We start from the raw sequence: 14,513 nt of genomic DNA, 5'->3' as shown, positions 1-14,513 counted from the left end.
GGATATGGATCATTTTAAAAACAGCCTAAGAGACTCAATCTTCCTCTTTGCGCTAAGAGAAGTGGAAAATCTTATCATGCAAGAGTTCCAGCACAGCTCAGACAGCTCAAAGCTATGACCCCAAAGACACAAAGAATTTCTTCTGCTGCATTAATATTTAGAAATTCTTTTTGGCTTGCTGTTGTTATATGGTTTTAAAAAACTTATTTTAGGGAAAAGTGTTTAGATGTTTCTATAGTCCATGTTTTGTCATTGTCTTTTGCCACAGTCAATCTTTAAGGTCATTAATGGCATGTTTTGAAAAAAAAAAAAATCTTAATATCTGTAAAAGGTTTCTAATAGCAAAAAAATAGGACTTCAAAAATTTATCAGCTAATAGAGATATTACCGATTTTTTTTCTACCAGTTGTAGTTCCTAGCAAAGGAATTAATAAAAACAATGAACTACATTGTAGTAATGATTAACCTTCTATGGACTAGATTTAAAGAAAAAAAAATCCTTAATTCAGTAAATCTCCATTTCTTTATTTTACATTCCTTGGTTCTTATAATTCCCTGTTTATTCTAACATGTTGGAGTCTTCATCAGCATTCCTACCATTTTTCCCTTTATTCTTTCTTTTCAGTTTTCCTGTCTCTTAAGATCTCCTTGCCCTGTGCTTCAGCTCATCTCAGACTCCCTCCACTAGGACAGATGAGACCATGAAGAGCAGTCATTTTTGAGATCCTCTCATCTCCAACTCAGGAAGATCTTCTTCGACTAAAAAAATTGAATGGGCCCTAAGTTTGAATTTAAATTCTATCTTTATAAAATGTAATAGGTATATCATATACATATGTATATATATATATGTACATATTATATACATAATTCTTATTTTAAATTCCACTTGCGTTTAATAGAATAGAAGGATGGAAGGCCCTTCAAAGGAAAAAAAAGTGTAAAAACAAAATACACACAGACACTTCACTGATTTAGTCTGTAGTCCTCTCAAGCGTCACTTCATTAGCTTACAAGGTAGAAAAGAATAATTACTTACACTGCAGAAGTTATCAAAGTTAGGATTATAGCCTTCAATCTTAACTAACTTTCCTTCTACCCCTTACATCCATTTCTTCCCTTGGACCTGGGTTTGTTCAACCATCTAGTGAAACAAAACAAGAATACTTGCTGGTTTTCAACTACACCGGTTCCACTTTCAGCAGAAACCTTTGTGGTCTTAAATTAATGAATCTTTAAACTTTCTGAAGTCCTCTGCAAGTGGCTTTGTTGCTTTTGAACAAACATCCACATGATTAGTAAATACTTTTACTTTGATAGACTGCCATTGAGATTCCTGGGGTCACTTGGGAACTGCAAACCTGCTTTGATAAATTGCCAGTCAGACTGCTGCCATGTTGGGCTTGTTTTTTTTACGCACAACAAATTGAAGTCTTTGTGGTCATCTGCCTGCAGCAACCCTTGCAGGATGACTCTCACAGCAGCTGAACTAAATGATAGAATTCACTAAAGCAGGGCCAGCTTCAAGATTCCTCTCCATACTTCATGATTTCCTTCTCTCCTAGAAACCACTGGATGAAAGCTAGCATGTTACAGGGCCTTAATTCCCTTAACGAATTAAGATATTAGTCTCTTTAAGATTTTAAGTGTTACATGCTGCAACAGCACAGCTCAAATGTCATGTCTGCTTCGCATTTCCCAACAGCCTAGAAAGGGCTGGCAACCAGCAGCGTGTTTGGGTCAGAACCAACAGAACCATTTCCTGCAACTTGTAGCCTTCAGGCTCAGGAATCATAGCATATGGCCAAGTTAGTGTCAGCTAAGTGTTACACAGAGTTTTCCATTCTCATCTTTATAATCTATGTGGTAAATACTAGCAGCCAAATTGGCATGACCTTGAGTATTTCACTGTGAGGAAGAAGGCAATCTCCAGGGACAACTGTTGTAATTACATATACCTATTAAAACCTTCCAGCTCTACTCTACCACCCTCTACTTCCTCCCTGGATACTGAAGTCTCCAAAGTCTCCAGCTGTTCACAAATCCTTCATCTTATTTCTCATGCATCAAATTTGTTCTTGGAGCAGAGTAAGCAAGAAGTTTAAAGACACACTAAAGCTGATACAACAATTTGTTGCCACAAGTACTGGCACTGATTTCCTTGTGTGTGTCAACACCAGCACTTGTTGGATTCCACAGCAGGCTGATCCAGAGGTCTAACCTGTCAGAAAACCCTCCAATACGTCTTTAAAATCCTACAGTTTCAGCAGCAAATTCCCCAAACCAGCACAAAGATGGATACAGGTGCTGATGCAACAGAAGGGGCAGACAGAACTGAACCACCACTTTTTACAGCAAAAAGTTAACCAAACAACTACTTACTCGATCACAAAATTAAATCCTACACACAGTTAGAACATGTAGAGTTGCTAATGCAGTTTCTCTCAGGAAAATAAAATTTTAGGACAACTGACCTCTTATTCAATCTCAAATAAAAGTGGACTCATTCAACAAAGATAAACACTCTATATACACAGTAAAGTCTAGCATATTGCATTCTTTAGCTTTCTCATAATCAGTGCAAAATTAAGGAGATACTTAAACACAAACACTTACTTATGTCTTACCTAGAAATAGAGTGGTTCCAATTCACATTCAAAAATCCAAAGTGTTGATGCTAAACATTCAACGTCCGTCTGTCACGAAAAACATTTAAGATTACACATGAGATCATTGCGCTTTTCCTCTTTCAGTTTCCAGTTAAAACTCTTTTGCTTGGAAGCAAATATACCAGATTGTATAAACTGAAAACTGAAAATGAGTCTTTTAAAAGTGAAGTTTGGAGCATCCAAGAAATTTTAAAGTAATTGAATTCAAAAAAATCCCACTGGATTAAAATGGTCAGATATTTAAACTGATTTTTCATCCTATATAATTCCACAGGACAAATTATATTTAATTTTGATTTTTATATTGAGCATTGCCAAGATTGTACAGCCATAGCAAAATAATATTCATTGGTACCGGTATGTATTGCATTAAGAATGAAAAGAAATAACATTGAAATAATGAAAGTGTAAACACATTTCCAAAACATTATAATAGCTACTTATTATAGTGGTTATATTTATTTAAAACAGTATTTACATTGAAAGTAGTCTGGTGAAATTGATTCTAAGTTCACAAATGAAGTTTCCTGTCTTTGAAACTTCCAAAATAAAGAATGAAACCGAAATGCTTAACAGTGATCATTTCATTCTTGAAGTGTGTTGGGGAAGCTAAGAGAAACACAAGTAGACCAACCAGGTCCTTTATAAGGATCCAGAGGTAGACTTGTTCTTAAGATCTGGATATCACTTCTACAACTCTCTAAATGAAAGAGCTTATAATGATGCATGTTTGCTCCAATAACAAGGTTAAATCAACTTAAGAGAAATAAATCTGCTAAAGAAAAGATTGGAAGTGAGTTTGTTCTTCAACCATATCCTCAGAACTGCTAATTTGGCTCCACAAACACTCTTCTTCACAAATATTCTGTTTCACTATTCTCATGACTATGGAGAAACAGAGGTTAAGTCATCAGGTTCATAAATCAGTTGATATAAGTTTGGGCTCTGAAAATCCCATGGTTTCTGCTGCTGTACTTATAAAGATATGTCTAGGAACTGGGCCTAATCTAACTATGAATTTTTATTCATTTAATTTCAAAAAAGTAAGCATGTTTAATCACTTCCTGAAGAGAAATTCTCTTTTAAAAATCAGAGAGTGATATGGTGCAGATATTTTTTTCTAAAAATAAGTCCCTCGCTACAAATTATAACAATTCTTATAAAAGCAGATTGAATTAAATTAGAATGAAACACTAATTTCTCAAGTAGAGCACCAACATAGGGAACTAATTAGGAATAACTCCTTTGAGTAAACAAACCTTTATACCAATTAGTAGCTGGTCAAGTCAGGGAACTCCCTTTCTCTAGGGAAAAATTTTCAGCATTGCTTTATTTTGCTGCTGGCTACAAATTCTCTCTAGTTCTGTAGCAATGGAGGGTGTTTAGAATTTAATTTTGGGACAGTTTGCTAGGAATGCGGTCAAGATTAAAAAAAAAAAAAAGTAACATTGGAAGACCTAAATAATCGTGGTATTAGGACTTCAAAAGGGATGAGAACAAATCCTATTTTCCATCTAGGCCAATTTTGCCCCAAAGTCTAAACAAAAAAACCACGTTACAGTAACAGTGAGATGACTCAAACAGTAGCATAAGTGAAAGAAAGTACAAGGGAAGGAGAATTTACAGCTTTTGTTCTACAAGGAAAGAAAACAAATAAAAACCCTAGGGCGAGAATATTATGCCCACACAGCATTTTGAAAGCATCAGTTAGGTGCAACAGTAAAACTGTATCACAGGACATCATTCAAGGGAGGCTGAGTATTCATTTATTATTTATGACATCTGAATCTGCTAGACAGCTGTCCTGTGCAAGATGGAAAGTACATGGGTTGATTCTTACCTTGCTGAAGACGATTCAGAGTGTTCCTGATAATTACAGAGAGACTGCAATCTGTGAATTTTAAAATTGGTTTGAAAAATTGTTATTAATGCAAGTTTTGATTATTAAGTAAAAATCAGAAAAGTTACCAAAATGCCTTCAAAACATTATAGTAATTTCCCATTTTTAAAAAGCAGTGAGTACTGCTGCAAGGTATCTTCTCTTGTGCATTATGCCCAAAGTAAAAGGTCAATTATCTCATAGTACAGTGCACCAGGATAGTGAACTACTGTTCCCATGGTTAGAATAGCAAGGGAAAGTTCAGACCCAGCTTAGGAAGCTCCTGTAGAGTTAAATTTGACTAGACTCTCAGCAGCTTTAACTGTCTCTATGGAGAGTTACAAAGAATTGAAGAAAAGGAATTGATAAGACCTTTCAACTGTTTTAACTCCACTACTCGTGGGAAAGAAGCCAAAAGGAGGCATCAGAGAACAGGCAAAAGAGGGACGGAGAAAGGACTGGAAACACCCCACAGAACCCAGAAATCTATTGATTTCTTACAGAGTAGTGAAATAGCAACAGACAATTTTTGACCCTCCAGCCCTGGAAAACAAAGGACTGACCACCATACTTTTCTACAACATTTACTGATAAAAGATGCATCAAACCATCACCTCTTCCCTCTTGACCCATCACAAATGACAAATCTGAAGGATTCAGTAACCTCAGCACTAATTAAATGAGTATCAGTGGGAAAGTTTCAAAGAGGGTATCCCACTTACAGCACCATGTTAACTCCCATGCTACTAAGCATCTAGGTATTTTCCTAAATTCATGTAATTAAGGGTTAATAGCTGGTTAATAACTGGAAAGAGTGGTCAAGCGACAATGCACTCAGATTCATATTAAACAGAAACAAAGCACATTTACTACAATGAATGAGAGAAAATGAAGTTGGTAGAACAGAACAGAATGGATGGAAATTAAAAAAAATATATATATATGTATATATATATATATATATATATCAGTGCAGCTAAAGAAAAAGGCCTGTGAAACTTGATGCTTTTCAACAAGAAAAAAAAAGGAGTTAAGCAAGTCCAGCACAGACTACTCTGACACATATTAACTGTTTTTGGAGGGTGCTCACAACTGAAAAAAAAAAAAAAAAAGACCCTAAATCAGTTTGAGAAAGGGGAGGAAAGCATTTTAGTATTTTAGATACCTTTAACTTTAAATAAATACATGAATTAATCCATTAAAAAACTCATGGCAAAGTGGGCATCTGCAGAACTGTATTTATTTGATCCATAATCAGGAAAAGTTAATCAATTTGAAAAGATCAGAAATTTTCAGTCATTGAAGCCAGAGGCAATACAGTTTAACTGAATTCATAATCTAATATCACAAGAAAGAAAACAGAACTAAAAATACCTTAGTAAGGGCACTAGAAAAGTTACTAAGTTTCCACCTTTTTGAAAGTTTTAAATGAAAATAGGGCGACAAAATTCAAACTATAGAATCAGTCTTACATGTTTAATTATGGCAAAGAATTGCTGGAAACCTTCAAACAGATTGCAAGAAAAAAATCCAGTCAATAACTCTATGGAATAAAGAACTGCTATAAAAAAAGAAACAGTTTGAATGTCATGATGCAAGCACAAAAGATAAAATATACTTGACAGAAGCTTTAGAATTTCTATCTTGTAAAACAAGACATTTGAATTGTTTTAAAAAAACTCTATGTTCATATCACGTGAGCCTTCTATAATAGTATTAGTGATGCTAAATGAAAAACTTGAAATCTAATGTAGACCTACAGAAAGGTAAATGAGTATTTTCTTGAATTATATTGATGGTTTCCATATGTTCATGCTTGACCGATTTGTTTTGTTATGTAACTTGTCTCATTTGGACAAAAATGAAGAGTGTGGGCAAGAGTAAACTCTCCTTTAACAGGTGTAAAGTGTACTCACAAAAAGCTTATAGACTGTCTGGAAGTAGGCTAGCACAGTTACTTAGGGAGTCCTATATGTTTTTATATAGAAAAAAACCCTAAGTTTTGGCAACAAAACCCAGCAGAATGAACTATAAAGAAGTAGCTCCAGCACAGCAGAATCACGAAACTACACAAACGTTGCTACTTCCACAGAATACTTGTTTCTGTATAAACCTAACACAACCTAGCTACCAGCTGACACTGGATTTGGTTTTTAAAAAACTGTACATCGCCTTGTGGAAGTCTTTTTAACCTTTTAAAAAACTTATTCTGGATATCCAAACGTCTTTCAAACTTAAACAAATATATATATATACACACATATATATATAAATTATATATATAATATATATAAGAATATATAAAAATATAAACATATATATATATATATATAAAATACTATATAAAAATTCAAATGGCACGTAAAAATAATGCCAGCCCAGTTTAGTAAAGCTGATATGACCAAGGGGGATGGAACAGGCATTTAAAAGAGACAACGACCAGACGCCAGGAGGCTCTTGTTCAGCTAGCAATAAATGCCTGGATGGCCTGGGAGGCAAGTTTACTGAGGTAAAACATGTGGCCTGAGTGAGATGCCATTGAGCGGGAAAGCAAGTGCCATGGAACAGAGAAGATAAACTACTCACTGAAAGAGCTTCCAGTTTTCAGATCTTAGCCTTTAATACAATATTCCTTTAAAAGTTCAGATAAGCAAAGATTGATATCAGTCTTCCACAGGAGAGCCAGAGGGATCAAGTGGGTCGACACTTTAAAATGTTTATAAAATAACTAAATACCAGTATACTCCCTACAACACTGACCCAGACAGGGAGTGAACAAACACATTTATGAGCAACTGAGAATTCTTGTGTCAGGGAGAAAGGAAAGGCACCTTTCAGCAAGGAAAACACCAGTGCGATGAAAACGGACAGAAGCAAATACACACGCTGCTGCTTACTGTGGAAACCTCAGCAAAAAATTCAACCCCTAATGTGGCTTTAAAGGAAGGATGTCAACAAGGAGGAAAACCATCACAGATTAGTGTAAAAGAGACAATTCTGTTAGTGCTTCGGTAACACCTAGTAATTCCACTTATCCCTCATTAAAACGCATTTAGAAAATGAAGCACAGGAGTCAGTTCTGTACCCTCAGAGCAGTCAGCTGGGGGGCCTGCTGGCAGTAAAGCTTATTATACACCCAGGGATTTGGGCCATCACAGCCCACCACCAACTCAAACCTAAGGCACAACACAGCTGCTACTTTGAATGTTTCCTGCTGTGTAAGAAATAATTAAGGCTGTATGATCGGTATTCAAGAAAGCATTTACAGCAGAGAGGGCAAGTTAATTCTACTTGCAAATGAAGAGTTAAGCGATGTTGCATCACAGAACAGACTAAAGGTGAAACAAGAGTTAAGCAAGATGTGATGTGTAATAGAGAGGCCAGACTCTGAATTATAACAATGCAACCACGATGTTATTTCACATTTTAGAACTCTTTTATTCAAAAAGAAGGCGGCACATGTTCCAAAATGAAGTTATGAATCTCTATTTCAATTTAAGATACAGGGAAAAAAAAAAAAAAAGGAAAAGCAGCAGAACACACTTATTGATGCATACAGTGAAAAACAAAGGCTTGTTCAAATGTTTAGTACCAAGCTGGTACTATTTAAATATTATGTGGAAAGATGAGAGAGAGAGAGAGAGAGAGAGAGAGAGATGGCAAATCTGGACTCTTGTGTTCAGGGCAGATCTTGCTGAACTTCAACTTCAGTGGCACCTGCTCTTGGTTTTGGCTCCCTTCACACACAACCCGCCACCCATTGCACCTGACATCCCCAGCCCAATCCACCACTCAACCCAGGAAGTGGTTTTTGATTGCAGGGCTGTTCCCAGACAGAGGGACACACACCTGGTTCAGCAGGCAGCTTGCATAGCCTGTACACCTATTCCTCATCCCCTACAGAAGAGGCTGGGAGACAGATGGGAGCGCTCCACAGACCGTATTCAACCCTTAAGTTGTCTAAAGAGAGTCTGGCTCAACTGACATCAGGTTGCTAATAGCTTTAATGCTGCTTTAAAAAAAAAAAAAAAATCAACCCACTAGTTTTGGCAAAATATAAAGTTAAACTTAACATCTCCTTGATGGGAGGCAGTAAGACAATTAAAGAGGGTTGAAATATTTGCTTGAGACAGACTCCCCAAGGAAACCCTAAAGATCATACCAATTAGGGTTGGTGTTAGCAGGTTGCTACTGTTACTTTTGATAACAGAAAGCAAAGCTTAGGAAAGGGATACGTTTTACACTAGTACCAGGATATATGTCCTCTGGTCAGAGGACACTGTAGATGCCATCTGTTTTCTTTTATTTTACTTTTTGATTTAAAACGCCAGACCATTATTCATCATAAATATATATTTTTTTAATAGAACTTTCAAAATGTCTAATTGCCTGTGTATTCCCTGGGGCTTTTCTCATACACACAATATGAAACTTAATTATTCTATGATTTTAAGTTGCTCAGGATTATTTTTGCAGCTTTCTAGACACAGATTCTTACCTTCAGATTTGATCGATTTTTTTTCTCAACCCTGCTAAGCACGCAAAGAGAATACTGCCTTTGCTTTCTCAAATAAGCTCCTGAATCCCAGCTTCCTGAAAAGCAGGATCTGCAGCTGCATATATGATAAAAAATAAAATAGAGCAGGGCAAATGGCCACACTCTGGGCTTGGCACCAGCTAGCATGGTATAGCTTGTGGCTGTACAACTAAAATCCTGTCCCTCCAAAACATCATGGCCAGATCCAGACAGCCTTTTGGAAATGGTCCACAGTCTATACTAACCCCAGAACTATGCTTGGGCATAATGTGGGAGAGTGTTAGTTGGCACAAGACAAAACTGTGTCACGAACAGTACTAAATTTGTAACAGTACAGACAGTTGCATGCCATATCCATTCCTTATTTAGTTCCTACTATAAACATGTATCATGATTATAGTTCCCAGTTGCTTCTGGAGAATATCATTTTAAGAAGTGAATTCCATAAGCAGCCAATGCATTTCAGAATTAACAGGTCACCTTTTCCAGGCACGAGAGCTTCTAGCCTCAATAACACATCCTAAACTAGGCTGTTGGTGAAAATGTGTACTCTCTAGGTTTTAGAATTTTTTTAGTGTATTCAGATAGACAGAAGATGAGCATCTGTGATCTGACTCCATTTTAGCAAGCCTGGATTGCTGTCAGTATTGTATTGGACCAGACTGTCAGCTGGTATAAAGTGGGCACAGCTCTAGTGACAAGTAGCCAATGTACAGCAGATGAGACTCTTCCTCAAACTTTACCTGCATCAGGGTGGTGGGCAAGGACAAAATTCAAATACTTTAAAAGGTTAGTGTTTTCTGTGGTTTTTTTTGCTTTCTGTAATTAACAAACTTATCCGTGTCTTCACAAATTTGTTCTAAATCAGAAATCCTCACTTATTTACTTTTCCTGCAGACACAGATCAAAAGAATTTACACTTAATTTGTACAAAAATAAACATAAGTAACAAGTCTTTGTGCACACAACAAAGGCATGTGTTTTTTTTCCAAAGGAAAACATAACTACCCTGGTGTAAACTGGATGCAAATTTTATACTTAGTAAGAAATACTGTCTCTTAAACTTCATGTATATGTGATTATGCAGTGTCACAGGGTAATGAAAGAAATAGAAAAATTAAAACTGAGTACAAAAACATATACTCCTTTCATAAATGCATACCTATAAGTTATCTCAATACATGCTTCTCCAAGGCTTACCTTGAAATAGCCTTAAAAGGTAATGGTATTGACAAAACTGCGTATTATTCTGTGAAACCTCAACCTGGCTTTGACAACTGTTGGAGTATTGGCTGCCAATCTGGTCCACTGAGCTCTGAAAAATTAAAATATCAAACAATGCTGCTTTGTCCCTTGCCCAGTATACCAAGTCCCAGTCATTGAACTCTTGTACCCACATTTGCCTGGGAGTGCTTTAATCGTAGCCCCTTGAATTATACGTGCAATTTCTGTCTTTCAAAAAGTGACATGAGCACATGCATAAAGATGATCACTCCAGTTAACCAGAAAACTATCAGATCTGCCAACAAAAAACAACCAAAAAAACTAAAATACAAATGCCCTCCCACATAAGAGAAGTAACAAACTTCTTAACTCTCAGCAACAATAACATTGCTGGCATGAGACAGGCATATGTTTCGCACAGATCTTGGCCTAAATCCTAGTTCTGATGTGGAAAAAAAAAAAAAAAAGTAATAAACCAGCTTGTTGAAAAGAGAAAATATGACTTTAGATCCAGAATTACTATGGTCCTTTTTCTCTGTTTTCTCTGACATGCTGCCCAGAATACATACAGTAACACTAGAAAAAGATGAAGGTAGGAAATAACTGGTCAACACTGTCATCTCCATTTTCTCCATTTTCCTTTGGACTCCCTGACAAAATACTTCATTTCATATGAAAGTAAATTCTTGCATCACAGATCTCTACTTTTCACAGTTGTTTAAGAAAAAAAAAAAAGTAAAAAAAAAAAAGTCTGGTTTCCAAAGGTAGATACGTTCTGCTATCATTCTAAAACCTGTTGTGTTAGATTGAGCTGGAAGAGAGACAGCTGATTTACATGCCTCCAAGTCACATTGTTTCATAGCATCAGTAAGTAGGGAATGTAGAAGACTGACTAAAACCAAATTCATCATTACTGTGGATTGACTTGGAGATGGTTTTGAAGGTATGTTCAGGACATCAGCAGCATGCATGGCTGGATCTGACAGATTAAGACTGTCCTGGTACTGGCTGCACACTTTGATGCTGAAACATAAACTAGCTGAACGCTACCTGGTAAGCCATGGTAGAAGCCGGGTGGCACTTATTTAGAGCTGTTAATTGTCTTCACTCTGTGGAAAAAATGTGACACTCACCAATGCAAGGACAATGCTTTTTGTCAGAATATGTCAAAAGAAAGTCAGGACACTCGTGCTTTGCTGTACGATGAAAGACACTAATTACGACTGCAGAGCAAGTGGGCACGAGGCCCCCAGTCATGGAAAAGCACTGAGACTTCCAGATTTGATTTCTGGGCAAGCCTTCAGAGAATCACCTCAATAGTCTGTTTTCTTGAAAACTGGAGAAGAAACTTTTTAACAGTGCAACATTAAGCACTAAACTTATCCTGCATATCTACAGTCACTGGCACAAGATGGGAGAATACCACACACAGTCATTCTTTTAATCACCGTCAGGAAAGTTTCTGCAGGTTTGGAGGACAGCCTAATCCCAGAGAACTGGTATTTTTTTTTTTCTTTATTCCAAATTCATTTATATCCAGCCTCCCTTCAGAATCTCTCATCCACGTAGCAGAAAATAAAAAAAAAGTTATTCTAAGAATGAAATGTTTTACTTCAATGTCAGCTGAAGGAAGTACTACCACATACTCTAAGAGTTATATCAAATTAAACGCAGAGAGCAGAATGTCTAATGCCATGTGGAAGAGTTAGTGCAAGAAATAGCTACCTGAGTAACCTCTCCCCCTGCTCCCCTTTGAGATCCGCTCTAAAACAAGTCATATGGCAGCACTTTTCTCCTTTTATGGGCAAAAAAAAAGGAGAAAGGAAGTCAGCACCACGAGCAGGACTGCATTGCCACGTGAATCGAGCAGCTCAAAGCTGTAAGACTACGTGCTCGTGCCTACCTTGGTGAAATGAGAACACACACCCTGGAAGAGGGATACCATGAATCAGTTGGCAGGCACTTACCGCGTATATAATTATGTCACAAAATATTTCATGCCTGCTGAACTAGAGAACGTACTAAAAACCAAAGGAGAAAGGGCATGTAACATATTTGTATTTGCTTATCTAACATCTTCTTTCTTTATGTGAATGGCCTATCGCTAGATGCGAATCTCTTCTTTTGGAAGCAGCTGTAGTGATAGTATGACTCAGAGCAGCAATTAAAATGCATTCCTGTGAACTATAGTACTTTCTCCTGCGTATATTTCTCTGCCAGTTGCACACTGCCTTGGTGCCCAGCACCCACTCCCAGTACCGTGGGAGTTTTATTTTTTGTTCAGCACCAAGCTGTGGTCTACAGGACAGTCGGAGAAAGTTACAAACGATCTAACTTAACACAGCTTGGCCTTTTCAAGAAAACTGTCAGAATGTCATTAGCTCAAAACTCGGGAAAGGTAAATGATATAGAAAATTCCCTATGTATCAGGCAAAAAGGAATAAAAGCCTTGTTGTTCTTTTATCAATAGGAAGAAAGAAATCATTGTTTCTGCCTCAATAGTTAAACCCCTAAATTATATGAGGGGACTCCTACCTATAAAAAGCTAAAGAATCAAGAGACAAGAAAGCCCTTTTCCTCACCATGCGCAGGTGATGGGACGACGACATTGTAAGAATTCCCATTTCCTCTCCAACGACAGGCGGTCAGGCGCACCAGCCAGACCACACACAATGTATGTACATACATACAGTGACCTGCAGGGCACCTGCAGACACCTTGCACGGAACTAGGTACTTATCTGTCAGCCGTACAGGTACCTATCATCGACCAAGAGCCACCTTGCTTTTCCTCAGCTGTTGATGCGCAGTCATTCAGCATTTTATTTGAGTGCTGCAACTTAATATTCCACTGCTTTGGGACTCATCCTGCAAACAACTAAATTCAATTACATGAGTTACGCTTGCTGGGTTGCAACCCACGCATCAAAGTTAAAACGCAGATAAGCACTGGCCGGGGCAGAGTCTCTGTCCTCAAAGCATTTTTTTTAAAGGAAGGAAACAGTCTTCCCACTTATCAGATCATTATCGGGTCAGATTAGATGGCCAAAACAGCAGAGCTCTGGAAGGAGTTTAAAATAATCCCACCATTTTTTGAAGTCTAGCATTGCTATTACATGGAAAATCAAATTCATTAAATATATATATCTATATATCTCTGTATTTGTTATCGGTAAAGATTATAATTTGCTCCTGGGAAGCTTTCAAGTGTTACCAGTGGGTCTTTAACTCTCTTTTGACAAATGTTATTTCAGTATAAACAAGGGATATTTCTTTAAAAAGTAGTACTTTAACCTGTAGGTGTCCCTTTGCCTTATAAATAAATTAGAAAGCACTGAATAACTGCAATTGCAAAAGTACAAACACTTTATTACGATTGTGGTGAGTCAGACTGCCAGGATTTGGCAGCCCACAGTGTTCCTCAGCAGCAGAACAAAAGGGGATTTTTTAGGCGGATTTACTTTTGGTTCAGTAAAGGACAACATGATACTGTCTGTGCCATAATGAATCAAAACCTCAGTTAAACACAGGCGTAAGTAGTCAGACCACAATAATTTTTGTCTCACGGTATAAAAATGGACAGGAAGATTATCTATACTTCTACGGCCTCTAATATGTGTGCTCTCTCAAAGTCTTTTGGATACAAAAACCAATAAAAGTAGTAAGATTATCTAGTTGCAGAACTACAAATCTGTTCTGCAGGCAGCATATCCCCAGAATACTTCAAGATCAGGAATTATTTTCTATTTTCCTCTTGAGTACAAGAGGTGTTCATACAAAACAGTAAGTGGATTTTTTAACACCTTCTCTAATTAAAAATATAAACCCTATAGACCTAAGTATTGCACTCCCAACAAAATCTTTCATGTATTCAGAGCATGAAACACATTTTAAGAGAGACTCATTTTCCAGCTTCCCAATCATGATCTCATTTGGACTCGCAAACCGTTCCCACAGTAATTGATATTACAGCGCTCTGCTGTAATACGGTCTTCTGAGAGGGTGAGGAAAGTGTTCCAGTCCTACAGGGTATTTATGCTTTAATAATAAAAACATAGGAAAAACACTTGCAAAGTATCAGCTCCCATTTCCTCTGCTGCCATGAAAAACCCAATCAGTTATTAGGGAGATGACTAAAGTCTTATTTCCAGAAACTTCCAAAGATGCCCACATCCATCATGAAATCCTTATCTACAGGAGTCACC

The 14,513-nt window shown here is 37.1% G+C and overlaps 1 long non-coding RNA gene across 4 annotated transcripts in view; it reads right to left on the bottom strand.

Annotated features, from left to right (window-relative positions):
• Nucleotides 1-14,513, bottom strand: part of LOC310896416 — a 33,017-nt gene that overhangs the window by 11,483 nt on the left and 7,021 nt on the right. The window contains exons 2-4 of one of the 4 annotated variants that reach the window (XR_014581460.1): nucleotides 4,510-4,560; nucleotides 2,628-2,696; nucleotides 1,040-1,144 (exon numbers count right to left, since the gene is read on the bottom strand). This is a non-coding gene — a long non-coding RNA (uncharacterized lncRNA). Of the gene's footprint in view, nucleotides 1-268; nucleotides 1,145-2,616; nucleotides 2,697-4,509; nucleotides 4,561-14,513 lie in introns of those variants that run through there. The other 3 variants (XR_014581461.1, XR_014581462.1, XR_014581463.1) reach the window with 3 other exon arrangements.

Source organism: Anser anser, assembly GCF_964211835.1.
Source record: "Anser anser genome assembly, chromosome: 3".
Taxonomy (NCBI): Eukaryota; Metazoa; Chordata; class Aves; order Anseriformes; family Anatidae; genus Anser; species Anser anser.
Note: the sequence above shows the minus strand (reverse complement) of the source record. Positions and strands in the feature narration are given on the sequence as shown.